The sequence below is a fragment of the Bubalus kerabau genome, chromosome 2 (genome assembly GCF_029407905.1).
Source record: "Bubalus kerabau isolate K-KA32 ecotype Philippines breed swamp buffalo chromosome 2, PCC_UOA_SB_1v2, whole genome shotgun sequence".
NCBI classification, from domain to species: Eukaryota; Metazoa; Chordata; class Mammalia; order Artiodactyla; family Bovidae; genus Bubalus; species Bubalus kerabau.
In genome coordinates, this window is record NC_073625.1 from 195,248,004 (window position 1) to 195,260,910 (window position 12,907).

Consider the following 12,907-nt stretch of genomic DNA (forward strand, 5'->3'; position numbering starts at 1 on the left):
CCGTAGACTCACCTGGGTGTTTTCTGTAAGTTGTATGTATGTCTTAATAATGAAATTCCTTCCATTATACACATAAGACACATCCCTGGATTTTGAATATATGTATATGTATATTTAATATATATTGGCCTCACCATGTGGCTCGTGTAATCTTACTTCCCCGACCAGGGATTGAACCCAGCCCCACTGAAGGGAAAGCATCAAGTCCTAACCAGTGGACCTCCAGGGAACTCCGGATACTTTTTTTTTTTTTAAAGAGGGGTAACATCTGATGCAGGGGCTCAGTTTCTAATTCTCTATCTGCAGTGGGGTCATACACTGATAAGTCTTGATAAGAATACTGTGCTCAAGGGGGAAAAAGAGCACAATTCCAGAACGTATGGAGCTCTCCTCTCTAAGACAAACATCATCAACTCAGCACTGGGGGTGCTGAGGGAAGAATGTTTATTTGGGGAGTGTTTCCACCACGCCTGTGCCCCCAGTGCGTGGATGTCCCTTTAGCAGCATGTGGTCGTGACGACAGACTTTGCTGATTGCCTTGCACATCTGTGTTAGGTCTCGGGTCTCATTTCAGTGCTTGACCATCGACACGGGACGTCAGATGTCACAAGGCATTAAGTAAAACCCAACAGAAAAAGATATTGGTACTGTGTTTATTTGGAAGTGCCAACGACTGCTTAATTGCAATTTTGTAGCAACAAACTATTGTCTGAGAGTTATGTTTATTAAACAGGTTCTTTGTTTCTGCCATTTCCGGGTAGTTGAGCCTCAAGTACCAAGGATGTTCCTCCGAGGCTGGAGTCATTTCTCACTTGGGCTGGGGGGCTGATGGCGTTTGGTGAGCAGCTCATCACAGGTCCTGCCAATGGACCCTGCTTTGTCTCACTGCTGCCCCAGGCTCCCGCCCTTCCTTGTTGCCAAGGAAGCTCTTGGCTCATCCCCCTGTTTTAGATGGGGGACCACCACCGACTGTCCACCCTCGACTATCCCAAAGCCATCTTCCCCAGTTTTGGACTCCTTCTGGGTTCTTGCTTCCTTCCCCTCCTACTCCTCTACCCCTTCTGCCATGGGATCAGGCGAGTCGGCCAAAGGGAGAGAAAAATCCAGAGAAGCCCACTCTACTGCTTTCCGTCCAGGAATAGGAGAGCTGTAAACAGGGAGGGAGGTGACATAATTTGCAGGGTCCAGTGCAAAATAAGAATGCAGGGATGCTTATTCAAAACTTGTTGAGAATTTCAAGATGGTGCTAGAAGAGCTTCAGAGCAAGGGCAGGCCCTGCTAAGCACAGGGCCCTTGGGACCAAGCACAGGTCTAGGCCCCTGTTGCTGGTGAGGCAGTGCAAGAGGAAGGAAGATCGATACACAAGAAACTCTAGTTATTCAAGCCCCGTCCTGAGTTAAGGGGACCCAAGTTCCAGGAACAGTACCCAAAACAGGGTAGACTGGAATAAACCAAGATGGGACATCCCAGCGGAGAAGCCAGCTGTGGGAAACGGGACAGCCCTGACCTTGACTTGCCCAACAGCCCCACTGCCCAACCTCCTGGCACAGCAAGTCCAGCAGAGACAACCTCTCCCATTTTCTGCCAAACAAAACTCCCAAGAGACACTGATGGACCCAGCTTCAGGCAGGGGCCCATCCCTGAACCAGCTACTATGGCCAGGGGACCAGGTACTCTGAATGGTAAAGTCTGGGTCACATGCTCCACCCATGCGGTCTGGAGAGGGTGGGGTACCTCGATTGGCAGCTCCAACAGAAATCACAGGGAATAAGGGCTGGTTTCCAAAGGCAAAGTGTATGTTGCAACCAGAAGGGCAATGGAAAGGTGTGTTCAATGCAAAAAAAAAAAAAAAAAGGGCAAATAAAGCCAGCCATAACAACTCAAGCTAAGTTATACAAAAATGAAATTTAATTGCATGAAAAATTGGGAATCCTGAGTAGGGTTAGCCTCAGAGAGTCCAGGAACTCACATGTAACACCAGAACTCCCATCTATCTGGTTAACTATTCATCCATCCATCCATCCACCCACCTGTCCATCTGTCTTTCTCATGGTCCTGCTTCTATCTATGTATTATTAAGGCACAAGGCTCTGAAGACAAACTACTGAGGTTCAAGTCCAGATTCCATAACTTATAGGTGTGTGGCCTTAGGGCAATTTACTTAAACCCTCTGAACCTCAGTTTTTCCATCTGCAAAATGGGTATAATAAACTATCTCATAAGACTGATGTGGGGATTAATGGAGCTGTTCTTGTAAAGTACTGAGAACAGCATCTGAAAAAGTGAAAGTCGCTCAGTCCATGGACTGTAGCCCTTCAGGCTCCTCTGTCCATAGGATTCTCCAGGCAAGAATACTGGAGTGGGTAGCCATGCCTTTCTCGAGGGGTCTTCCCAACCCTTTTTTCACTTATGACTTTTTAATTCACTTACTTATCCAGCTTTTATAGGCATTGGCATCCAGATCTGTTCCATATCAGCTTTGTCCACCATGTTGCCAAAACCAGATGTGCAGGCAGACACTCAGCAAGACAGTTGTCAAAATTCTGAAAAACAGAGAAATGAGCTGTTGTCTCAGAAAAGGGGAATGGTCGTGCTTAGGCTGCCCGCCTGCCCTATTATTCTGCAACTATTTGAAAGATAATATGGAGAACATTACAAGTGCTATCCATGTTTTCCTTTCCCATTTGGCTTATGAGTTTGTTCATTCAGTCGCTTAGTCGCATCCGACTCCTTGCAACCTCGTGGATTGCAGCACACCAGGCTGGCTTGGCCTTCACTATCTCCCAGAGTTTCCTCAATTTCATGTCCATTGAGTTGGGAATGCCATACAGCCATCTCTCCCACTGTGGCTTATGAGTTGGCCCTCATCAACTAAGAGAAAAGAACAGCCCAAGGTCGCTGTCATTAGCAACAATACAGATTGCCACTCTAGACAGCACTGATTCACCATGCACCAGCTCCTCTTCCTAGCACAGAACTATGCTAACATTTTTGGAGGCTTTCCTTGACTCATTCTCATCCCTACCTCACCTCCATTTACCAGCTTCTTTTCCCCACCCTAGAGTAAAGTTGCTGAAGCCCAAAACGCCCATGCTCTGGTTCAGGAGTTAAATGGCTCATCCCTAGAATGTTCACAAGGTGATGAATATCAGTAATGCCCTCTCCTTTCTCCCAGTCTCCACCCCTCCCCCAAGTCCAAGTCTAGCACAAGGGCTAACTCTGGATTCTGGGTCTGCACCGGAAGGTAAGTTGGGCCTTGGGGTATGCCCTCTCCCCTAGTCCACACGTGAGCTTGCCTCTGCCTCTTGGCACAAACACAGACCCGAGTTTGCCTTCCGGAGACCACAGTCCCAGAGAGAGACCAGGGTCAGAATCAGATTCCACCAGCAGGAGTAGAAAGTCAGCCGTCTAGAGCCCAATCAGCTCAAGGCTCTAGATCTCTAGGGTGATCTCAAGAGCACCCTTCCATGAATTAGAGAATTGGATGAAGAAGGGGAGAGGATACCCAAAAAAGTCTTCACGCCAAAACTTTCAACACACCGGACTGAAACCATCTGTGCACACACCTTTCTGCTGGCCCCTGCATCCCTGCCCCTTCCTGAGACCTGCTCAGTCTTCTCTTTTCCGATAACTTTCCTCTTTCCTAGATCAGTTTGATGAAAGTGAAAGAGGAGAGGGGAAAAGTTGGCTTAAAGCTCAACATTCAGAAAACTAAGATCATGGCATCCAGTCCCATCACTTCATGGCAACTAGATGGGGAAACAGTGGAAACAGTGACTGGCTTTATTTTCCTGGGCTCCAAAATCACTACAGATGGTGACTGCAGCCATGAAATTAAAAGACGCTTACTCCTTGGAAGGAAAGTTATGTCCAACCTAGACAGCATATTAAAAAGCAGAGACATTACCTTGTCAACAAAGGTCCGTCTAGTCAAGGGTATGGTTTTTCCAGTGGTCATGTATGGATGTGAGAGTTGGACTGTGAAGAAAGCTGAGTGCCAAAGAATTGATGCTTTTGAACTGTGGTGTTGGAGAAGACTCTTGAGAGTCCCTTGGACTGCAAGGAGATCCAACCAGTCCATCCTAAAGGAGATCAGTCCTGGATGTTCACTGGAGGGACTAATGCTGAAGCTGAAACTCCAATACTTTGGCCACCTCACGCGAAGAGTTGACTCATTTGAAAAGACCCTGATGCTGGGAAGGATTGGGGGCAGGAGGAGAAGGGGATGACAGAGGATGAGATGGCTGGATGGCATCACCGACTCGATGGACATGAGTTTGGGTAAACTCTGGGAGTTGGTGATGGACAGGGAGGCCTGGCGTGCTGCGGTTCACGAGGTGGCAGAGACACGACTGAGTGACTGAACTGAACTGAGATCAGTTTTCCTCTCCAAAGCTTTATCCCTCCCTATCTGATGTCCCAGAGCTGGATCTAAAAGAAAGATGTGCAGACATTTCTTCTCTACCTCAGCCTCAGCATCGCCATTGTACCCCATGTCCCCCGCTGGCCCCCTACCAACACACATACACCTGACGATTGACAAAGGTAGGCGTCTTTGCTTGTCATCCGGTGGAGACCGGTGGCATTTGCAAAGGTTATTGCTCTTACAGTAAACTGTGTAGCCCAGGGACGGTCACCTTGTGGGCTTCTTTATTCATGAATCCTCAGGATGGATGGGTGACAGTTCCTCCTTCTGAGCCTTTCTTATAGATGTTTACAGTAGTTTCTGAAGTACATCCTTAATCAAAGGGGCCATGACTCATTGACACATCTTTGGAATATTACTGAGTAACTCATTAAAATGTTAATAGCTTCTGTCCAGATATATTGATCTTGATGTCAACTCTTCTTGGAATAATAAATAAAGTTGAGTCTTTAAATTTTATCTTTCAACCGTGCTGAGTGATAAGTGAGCAAAGGAGTGTCCGAGGGGAAATACGTTACTTGGAGGCCTCCAGGTGGACTAGGATCAAATAAAGAGGGATCTTCAAGTGCTGTGATGAAAAATCTTATGGCAGGCCGAGTCAAGCTCCAACCCAGAGTAAGGGAAAATACCCCAAATCCACCACGGACCATGTTTTTTTCCCCAAGATGTTTCTAAGTAAACCAATCAACAAGGATGATTTGGGGGGACTTCCCTGGTGGTCCAGTGGTTAAGAATCCACCTTGCAATGCAGGGGACACAGGCTCAATCCCTGATCCAGGAACAAATCTCCCACATGCTGCAGGGCAAACTGGCCTGTGTGCTGCAACCAGAGATCCTTCATGATAAAGAAGATTCTTTGTGCGCCAATTAAGACCCAATTCAGCCAAATAAATAAATAAATACTTTTTAAAAACCCAAGAATGATTTTATACCAACTACCTGTGCCAGGCTCCTCTGTCCATGGGATTTTCCAGGCAAGAATACTGGAGTCAGTAGCCATTCCCTTCTCTAGGAGATCTTCCTGACTCTGGGATTGAACCTGGGTTTCCTGCACTACAGGCGAACTCTTTACCATCTGAGCCACCAGAGAAGCCCTAAATAGATAAAACTGAGAGAAAAAAAACAACACGTGGATGATTTTGGATCAACAACCTGACAAATCCCTCCTGGCTTTCCCAAGTGTCCTCAGTGATGGAGGTCTGGGCAACTTCAGAGGGGCCAGTGGTCCACAAGCCACCCTGCTTCCCGAGAGCAAAGTCCAGGGAGGGCGTGCCCTGGTGCTCCGACCGCCGACTCATTACTCTCTGGCTCTCCCACCCTTCTCTTTCTACCTTTTTGATCTTTGAACACACCATATTCATATCACACTCCTACCCTCCCTCTGCCTTCTGCCTGGAAAGGTTCTTTGGGTCTCAGGTGTTCACAAGGCTGTGGAAGGCTGGATCCTTCCTGCCAGTCAGCTCTCAACCCACCTGTCCTTCCTGGAGATGCTTCCTGGATTTCCCATCCTCCAACACGCCCTTCATCCTTCATCTAAACCTTCCCTAATGAGAAACCGCCCAATTTTAAATGCTACCCCCTTCTCTGAAGTCATCCTTGCTCTTGGTCCACTTGATTTTGCACGTTTCCTCCCAGGAGAGTGAATAGGGACTCTGTGTCTATCTTATCCGTCACGGTAACCCCAGCCTCTCGTCTGGGCCAGGGACATAGTAAGCCCTCAGTCAATACTGGTTGAATAAATGAGGAGTTCCCTAAAACAAGGAAGCGATCCTGGGATGCCCAGAAGGCAATTAAGCTGAAAGGGGCTCCACTAAGCAAAGCGGGAGAGAGGCTGGGAAGGGACCAGTGTGGAAAAATCCACAGGCGATGTTTCCTACTCAGAGGATGGGGAGGAGGAAGGGATTTGTTTGGAATGCACACCAAAAACTCCAATGAAAAAAAAAAAAAAAAAAACAACTCCAATGACTACTTGGAGCTCAAGTCAAGAGGGAAAAATCCTTCACGTGGCTCCGTGACCTGGGGCCTGAGTGCCATGGTTTAAAGACCTGCTTGAACCTTAAGTCAATGTTTCCAGAACAAACACCCACAACCCAAAGTGGCCAGGACCACTGACACATCAGCCTGCTCTCTCGGGCTGGGGCAAGTTCTGGGACATTATTATCATTTCTGACGATCCCGCCATCCCAGCCCTGGCCGCTCTGATACCCATCAATGGGCCCATTCAGATGGAGCTCCGTTTTGCATATTATTCTTAATAAACATTCATACTACAAGCCATAATGGCCCTTTCAAGGCTGCTGCTTTGAATGCGTGTTAACAACAGAGTGTCTTTGTGTACTTACACGTAAAAATACACTGGCCACCCTGTTGATATGCGGCATATATATTTATAAATATTTATCACTGAGTCACGGCTGACATTTTCAAAAGGCTGCATTTGAACTAGGACCTTGGGTTTTTTTCTGTCTCCCGAGCCAAGGGGCCAGACGAGGTTAATTAATCCAATTTTGCCTAATAATGTGCGGGTAATGATCTCCATGCCCTGGTTTTATTTGTCAAGGGGGAGGGGCCCCAAGGAAGGAGGGGTTTCTCAACTCCAGGCTTGATCTCCAGCCAGCTTGGGGCGATGGAGACGTGCCCCCGGCACCTTCTGGGGAAGCAAGAAAGAGAAGAAGCCAGTCGCACATAAAATCCAGGGCCCTGGACGCGGGTTATTCCCCGGGGCAGGGATAAAGTGGCCTAATGAGTTTCTCTCCCGATTCTGTCCCCGGATTCTGTCCCCGAGCCCCTGGGAGATTCCGATGACCCAGACACGATATTCCAAATGCACTCAGATGGACTGGGATGAAACTCCTTGCTCTTTGTAATGTGGTTGATATGAGAACGCTTGCACCTCTGGCTAGGACAAAACATGTATTGGCTCTGATAAGGACTGGCCGACAGAAATACCTGTTTTTAGGGGAAAAAAAAAAAAAAAAAACTGGGGGAGGAGGGAGGTAGAGTGTGTGGTGTAAATGCTTTGACCTCCTGCGCTGGGTTGGTTCACAAATCACTATGCACTGAAGACCCTTCTGCAAATCTCTCCATTTCCCCCAGAAAGGTTTCCTGCTGTGTGCATTTTGATTCCTGTTCAGATTCATCTCCTAATTCTTGAAGCTGAGCAGCATCTAGGAACGGACACCGTCTTGCAAGGTCTTCAAAGTGTGTCTAAATCCCCTGAACGCCTGCTCATCTCTACTCAACTCCAGTTGGGGTCTTGGTTTTGCCTGGGTACTGCGGGTGCCTCTCTCTTTCCTGTGATGTCCCACTGGGGTCTCAGGAATCCTCTTTGCCCACCCCTGCTCTCCATCCCCAGGTGGCCTCCCAGGTCTCAGAACAGACCTCACAGATGACAGCTCCAAGCTCATTCTGCCTGGTCACCTCCAGGTTTCCCCTGTCCAGCTCTATGGGTTCAGGAAGCTTCCCTATCCCCACACTACCCTCTACCCTCACTCACCTCCATCAAGCAAACCTGGGCTGCCAAATCCCAACACAACAGCCCCACTTAACCCCGATTGACCAAAACCTAAGAAGAGCAGTAATCTATCAATACTTTAAAAAAAAGTCAAACGCAGGCACCAGATTAGATTTTAAGTCATCTGTTCTTTGGATCACCTCTGTGCGATGGAGGCTCATTCTTCATGAGGCTTAAGTAACAGATTTCTTAACACACCCTCACAAATGGCGTGACTGCCCAGAGGGTATTCACCCCACCCGTGTTCTCTTCTTTATGCTCTATGGCCAGAAAACAGCAATGGACTTGAAGTCAGAAACCTGGGGGAAAAATCCGAACTTTGCTGCCTAAAAGCTGCATGACCTGACTGTGGGCACATTACCTAACCTGTATGAAACAGAGGTTATAAACTTATTCCACAGGATCATGGTGAGTTCTGAATAAGACAACTTAAGGAAGCACCCAGAGGGACTTCCCTGGTGGTCCAGTGGTTAAGATTCTGCTTTTCCAATGCAGGGAGCGCAGGTTTGATCCCTGGTCCGGGAATTAAGATCCCACAAGTAGGGCGGCCCGTTTAAAAAAGAAAAGAAAGCACCCAGCATGGAGCCAGGCCATAGTAAGTTCTCAGTTCTCAATAAAATGTTGAAGAGATCACTGAAGGAGGAAGTCAAATCTAGAAATGCCTTTATTTCTGTTACTTAAAATCAGATTCAATAACACCTCGAGAGCTCCAGCAGCTAGGCCTTAACTCATAAAGCTGGTGTTATTTGTTCAATCAGTCATGTCCAACTCTTTGCGGCCCCATGGACTGCAGCACACCAGCTTCCCTGTCCTTCACCATCTTTCAGATGTGGCTCAAACTCCATGTCCATTGAGTCGGTTATGCCATCCAACCATCTCATCCTCTGTCACCCCCTTCTCTTCCTGCCCTCAATCTTCCCTAGCATCAGGGTCTCTTCCAAAGAATCAGCTCTTTGCATCAGGTGGCCAAAGTATTGAAGCTTCAGCTTTATTGACTCAGCAAAAAAAAGAGAGAGAGAGAGAGAGAGAGAGAGAGAGATGAAATGCTCACTGCAGGGCCAAGGGGCTGACTCCTGTCTGACAGGGAAGGAGTTGCATGTGGCAACTGATTGTAGAGGGGAGTTAGCTCCCCAAGGGGTAGACATAGACCAAGGGGAAGCAGGAGATGAGAAGCAGAGGGATGATGAGCAGCTTCTCTCTCTCCATCCAGGGAACTGGACTGAGAAACAGTGACATCCCACAGAGCTGAAAAGCACATGGGCTGACCCACTACAGTTAAGTTCCCTACGAGCCTTTCAAGTTGTGAACTTTCACAGACGCGAATGCGCGTTCTATCAGCGTCAGGCATGAGTGACATTGCAGCTCGCCCTCCGTCTCCGAGAGCTGACCATCCTTCACCTCTGCCATCTTCCACCTCCGCCCCCTCCTCCAGTCAGTCAGTCTTCTTGCCCCTTCACTCAACGCCAGCCCCTGTGTGCCAGCTGTTGTACAGTGCCACTGTACTTTCCAAGGTACTGTGCTGTAAGATTTAAATGCTTTCTTCATGTTTTTTTTGGAATGTTCATTGGAAGGACTGATGTTGAAGCTGAAACTCCAATACTTTGGCCACCTGATGCAAAGAGCTGACTTATTGGAAAAGACCCTGATGCTGGGAAAGATTGAAGGCGAGAGGAAAAGGGAGCAACAGAGGATGAGATGGTTGGATGGCATCACTGACTCGATGGACATGAGTTTGAGTAAGCTCTGGGAGTGGGCGATGGACAGGGAGGCCTGGCATGCTGCAGTCCATGGGGTCGCAAAGAGTCGGACACAACTGAGCGACTGAACTGAACTGAACTGTTTTTATGTATTATTTGTAGAGTGAAGTACTATATAGCAACTGTATTAGTTGGGTACCTTGGCTAACTTTGTTGGACTTAAACAAACGTGCTCTTGGAACAGAACTTGTTTGTATGCAGGGGACTTACTGTGGTTCTGTCTTCACATCGACACCTTGCTTCCCACCCTCCTTGCCTCCATACCCCATTCCCTCACTCACTGCCCTGAGACTGCACCTCCCCTCCATAAAAAAGCATTAATACAGAATCTTGGCTTTAGGCTCAATTTCTTAGGGAAACTGGACCAAGACAGGTTATTTTAAAGAGGTACAAGCTGAAGAGCAGGGGGAAGGGCTCCTGAATTGAGACTGTGAAGGAGACAGAGGTTGAGACTGTTGATGAGTCCCTTCAGTTGATTTCATTAAACCACCTGGTTCACATGGTGCAATGGACTGAATGTCTGTATTTGTCCCCCTGCCGCCCCCAAACTCATCTGCTGAAAGCCCAGTCTCCGGTGTAGAGGTATTGGGAAGGAGGACTTCAAGGAGGTAAGTAGGTCATGAGGGTGGGGCTGTCATGAATAGGATTAGTGCCCTTTTAAGAAGAGTCACAGGGAGTTCCCTGGCGGTCCAGTGGTTAAGAATCTGCCTTGGAATGCAGGGGGTGTGGGTTCGATCCCTGGTCAGAAAACTAAGATCCCACATGGCCTGGAGCAACTAAGCCCTTGCATGGTAATTACTGAGCCAGAGAGCCCGCTAGTGTCTGTGCACCGAAAATAAAGATCTCGCGTGATGCAACTAAGAGCCAATGCAGCAAACAACCAAATACATTCACAAAAGAGCTTGCTTTCGCTCTCTTTCTGCCTCATGAGGACACAGCGAGAAGGGAGCCTTCTCCAGTCCGGGAAATGGGCTCTCACCAGGAATCCAGCTGCCCAGCCCTTTTGGCCTCCAGAACTATGAGAAGTAAATTTCTGTTGTTGAAGCCTGGAAGCCCAGCTGACTAAGACATGCAGTCACACCAGTTACCCCTTGAAGTCCATGTCCTCAGAAAAGCAGGGACATCAGGCCGTGGGCCCCATGTGCCAGCTCACCTTGCTGGCTCTGGATGGCCCTAGAGGGATGGTCCAGGAAACCCTGCTCCCAGCCCCTTTGTCTGAGGCTGAATCTTCTTCAGCTGCTCAAGCTTAGCCAAAAAACCCAATCAAGGGCAAAGCATCAGACGTTTTCTCTTCTTGCTGCTGCTGCTAAGTCGCTTCAGTCGTGTCCGACTCTGTGCAACCCCATAGATGGCAGCCCACCAGGCTCCCCGTCCCTGGGATTCTCCAGGCAAGAACACTGGAGTGGGTTGCCATTTCCTTCTCCAATGCATGAAAGTGAAAAGTGAAAGTGAAGTCGCTCAGTCGTGTCCGATTCTTAGCGATCCCATGGACTGAAGCCTACCAGGCTCCTTCGTCCATGGGATTTTCCAGGCAAGAGTACTGGAGTGGGGTGCCATTGCCTTCTCCGTTTCTCTTCTTAGCCTGGCGTTATTTTTATTTACTTTTTTATTGGAGTATAATTGCTTTACAATGCTATGTTAGTTTCTGCTGTACAATGAAGTGAATCAGCTATTTGCATACATATATCCCCTCCCTCTAAAGCTTCCCTGCTTCCCTCCCACCCATCTAGGTCATCACAGAGCACCAAACTGAGCTCCCTGTGCTACACCTTGTACTATTGTTAAATAATTAATACAGATGTGGTCATGAGCAAAGGAGTTTTACTCTCATGCTGTGATGAAAATATGGTCAGATCAAGGTCGATGAGTCAGGGGGACAGGCTGACAGCGTGCCCTTTGGACACACCTACTCTCTCTCTCGCTCTCTTTTTTCTCTGAAGTAGGCTGATCCACAACAGGGATTTCATCTTAATTTTGTCCCTGGAAGAATTTGCAAGATCACAAGCCCGGCTGTGCTCCTTCTTGGCCAGGCCCCATTCACCATCCCACAAAAAGAGGGAAGAGCACGGCTCCTTTTAAAAGATGCCAATTGAGGCCTCTCATAAGTAAACTTGGGCTTCCCAGGTGGCCCTAGTGGTAAAGAATTTGCCTGCAGTGCAGGATACGGGGGCGGGGGGTTGATCTCTGGGTCAGGAAGATCTCCTAGAGAAGGAAATGGCAACCCATTCTAGTATTCTTGCCTGGGAAATCCCATGAACAGAGGAGACTGGTGGGCTACAGTCCCTGGGGTACAGAGTCAGACACGACTGGGAATCTGAACACAATAAGTAAACTAGCAATTAAATCCAGAAGCCAGTAGACCATTCCTTTAACAATAAAAACAGTAGCACATACCTTAGATATAGCACCACACCTTTTCAAAATTCTTTTTCGGGTATTGTTCAGTTTGACTGTAACTACAGAAGCCACAAACCTACGTAGCAGTTTTGTATTGAGTTGAACCATATGACCAGTTTTGTAATTCAAAAATGGTTGAATGTGTTTCAAATACACTGAACAGTGTATTGACAACCAATGTCAAAATTCTGTCTATTTGACAGCCAACGTCAAAATTCGGTGTATTTGACAGCCTATGTCAAAATTCTGTAAGAGAAAGCAACATTAGTAAGCAAGAGGCCTTGAGAAGGTCAGGGCTAGAAAAAGAGATGCAGAAAAGGAAGAGAAATGGGCATTAAATTAAACGGTACCAACAATGACCTCTTTTCTTAGTAATAAGAGTTCAGTGTGGTTTTGAGGTTTGAAATTTAATCTGTATTCCTTCAACCAAATAATCTTATTCCTACAATTAACACATTTTAAAGTGGGTATTTAACAAGTACTTGGTGACTGATGAATGGACATGAAGGTCAACATCGGGAAGAGGGCTACCAGCACCCCAAAATGAAAGGGTTGAGAGTAAAAACATGGCTTGTTTGTCTAAGTGATGGTGGGGCTTAAGCAGTCGTGGTTTCTAATGCAGAATAATTTGTCAGGTGACCTTGAATGAGACTGTTAACCCTCTTCTTGTTGCTGTAAGGAAGGGGGATAATACCTATTCCATACAGGGCCATGCTGAAGGGGTAAACATGATCGATCACTGCGAGCTCGGGGAAGGAAGACGGTGTAATAAATACTAATTATAATAACCATTCCTGGCTTGTAAGAAAAATG

General features: G+C 47.5%; 1 long non-coding RNA gene across 2 annotated transcripts; it reads right to left on the bottom strand.

Annotated features, from left to right (window-relative positions):
- Window positions 1-1,893: 1,893 nt before the first annotated feature.
- Window positions 1,894-6,859, bottom strand: LOC129644316 (uncharacterized). 2 transcript variants are annotated; one of them, XR_008710800.1, is made up of 3 exons: window positions 6,769-6,859; window positions 5,363-5,534; window positions 1,894-2,543 (listed from the first exon to the last, which is right to left on the bottom strand). It is a non-coding gene; the product is annotated as an uncharacterized LOC129644316 (long non-coding RNA). The 2 variants fall into 2 exon arrangements; XR_008710801.1 differs by lacking the exon at window positions 6,769-6,859 and adding an exon at window positions 5,801-5,900.
- Between the last annotated feature and the right edge of the window lie 6,048 nt (window positions 6,860-12,907).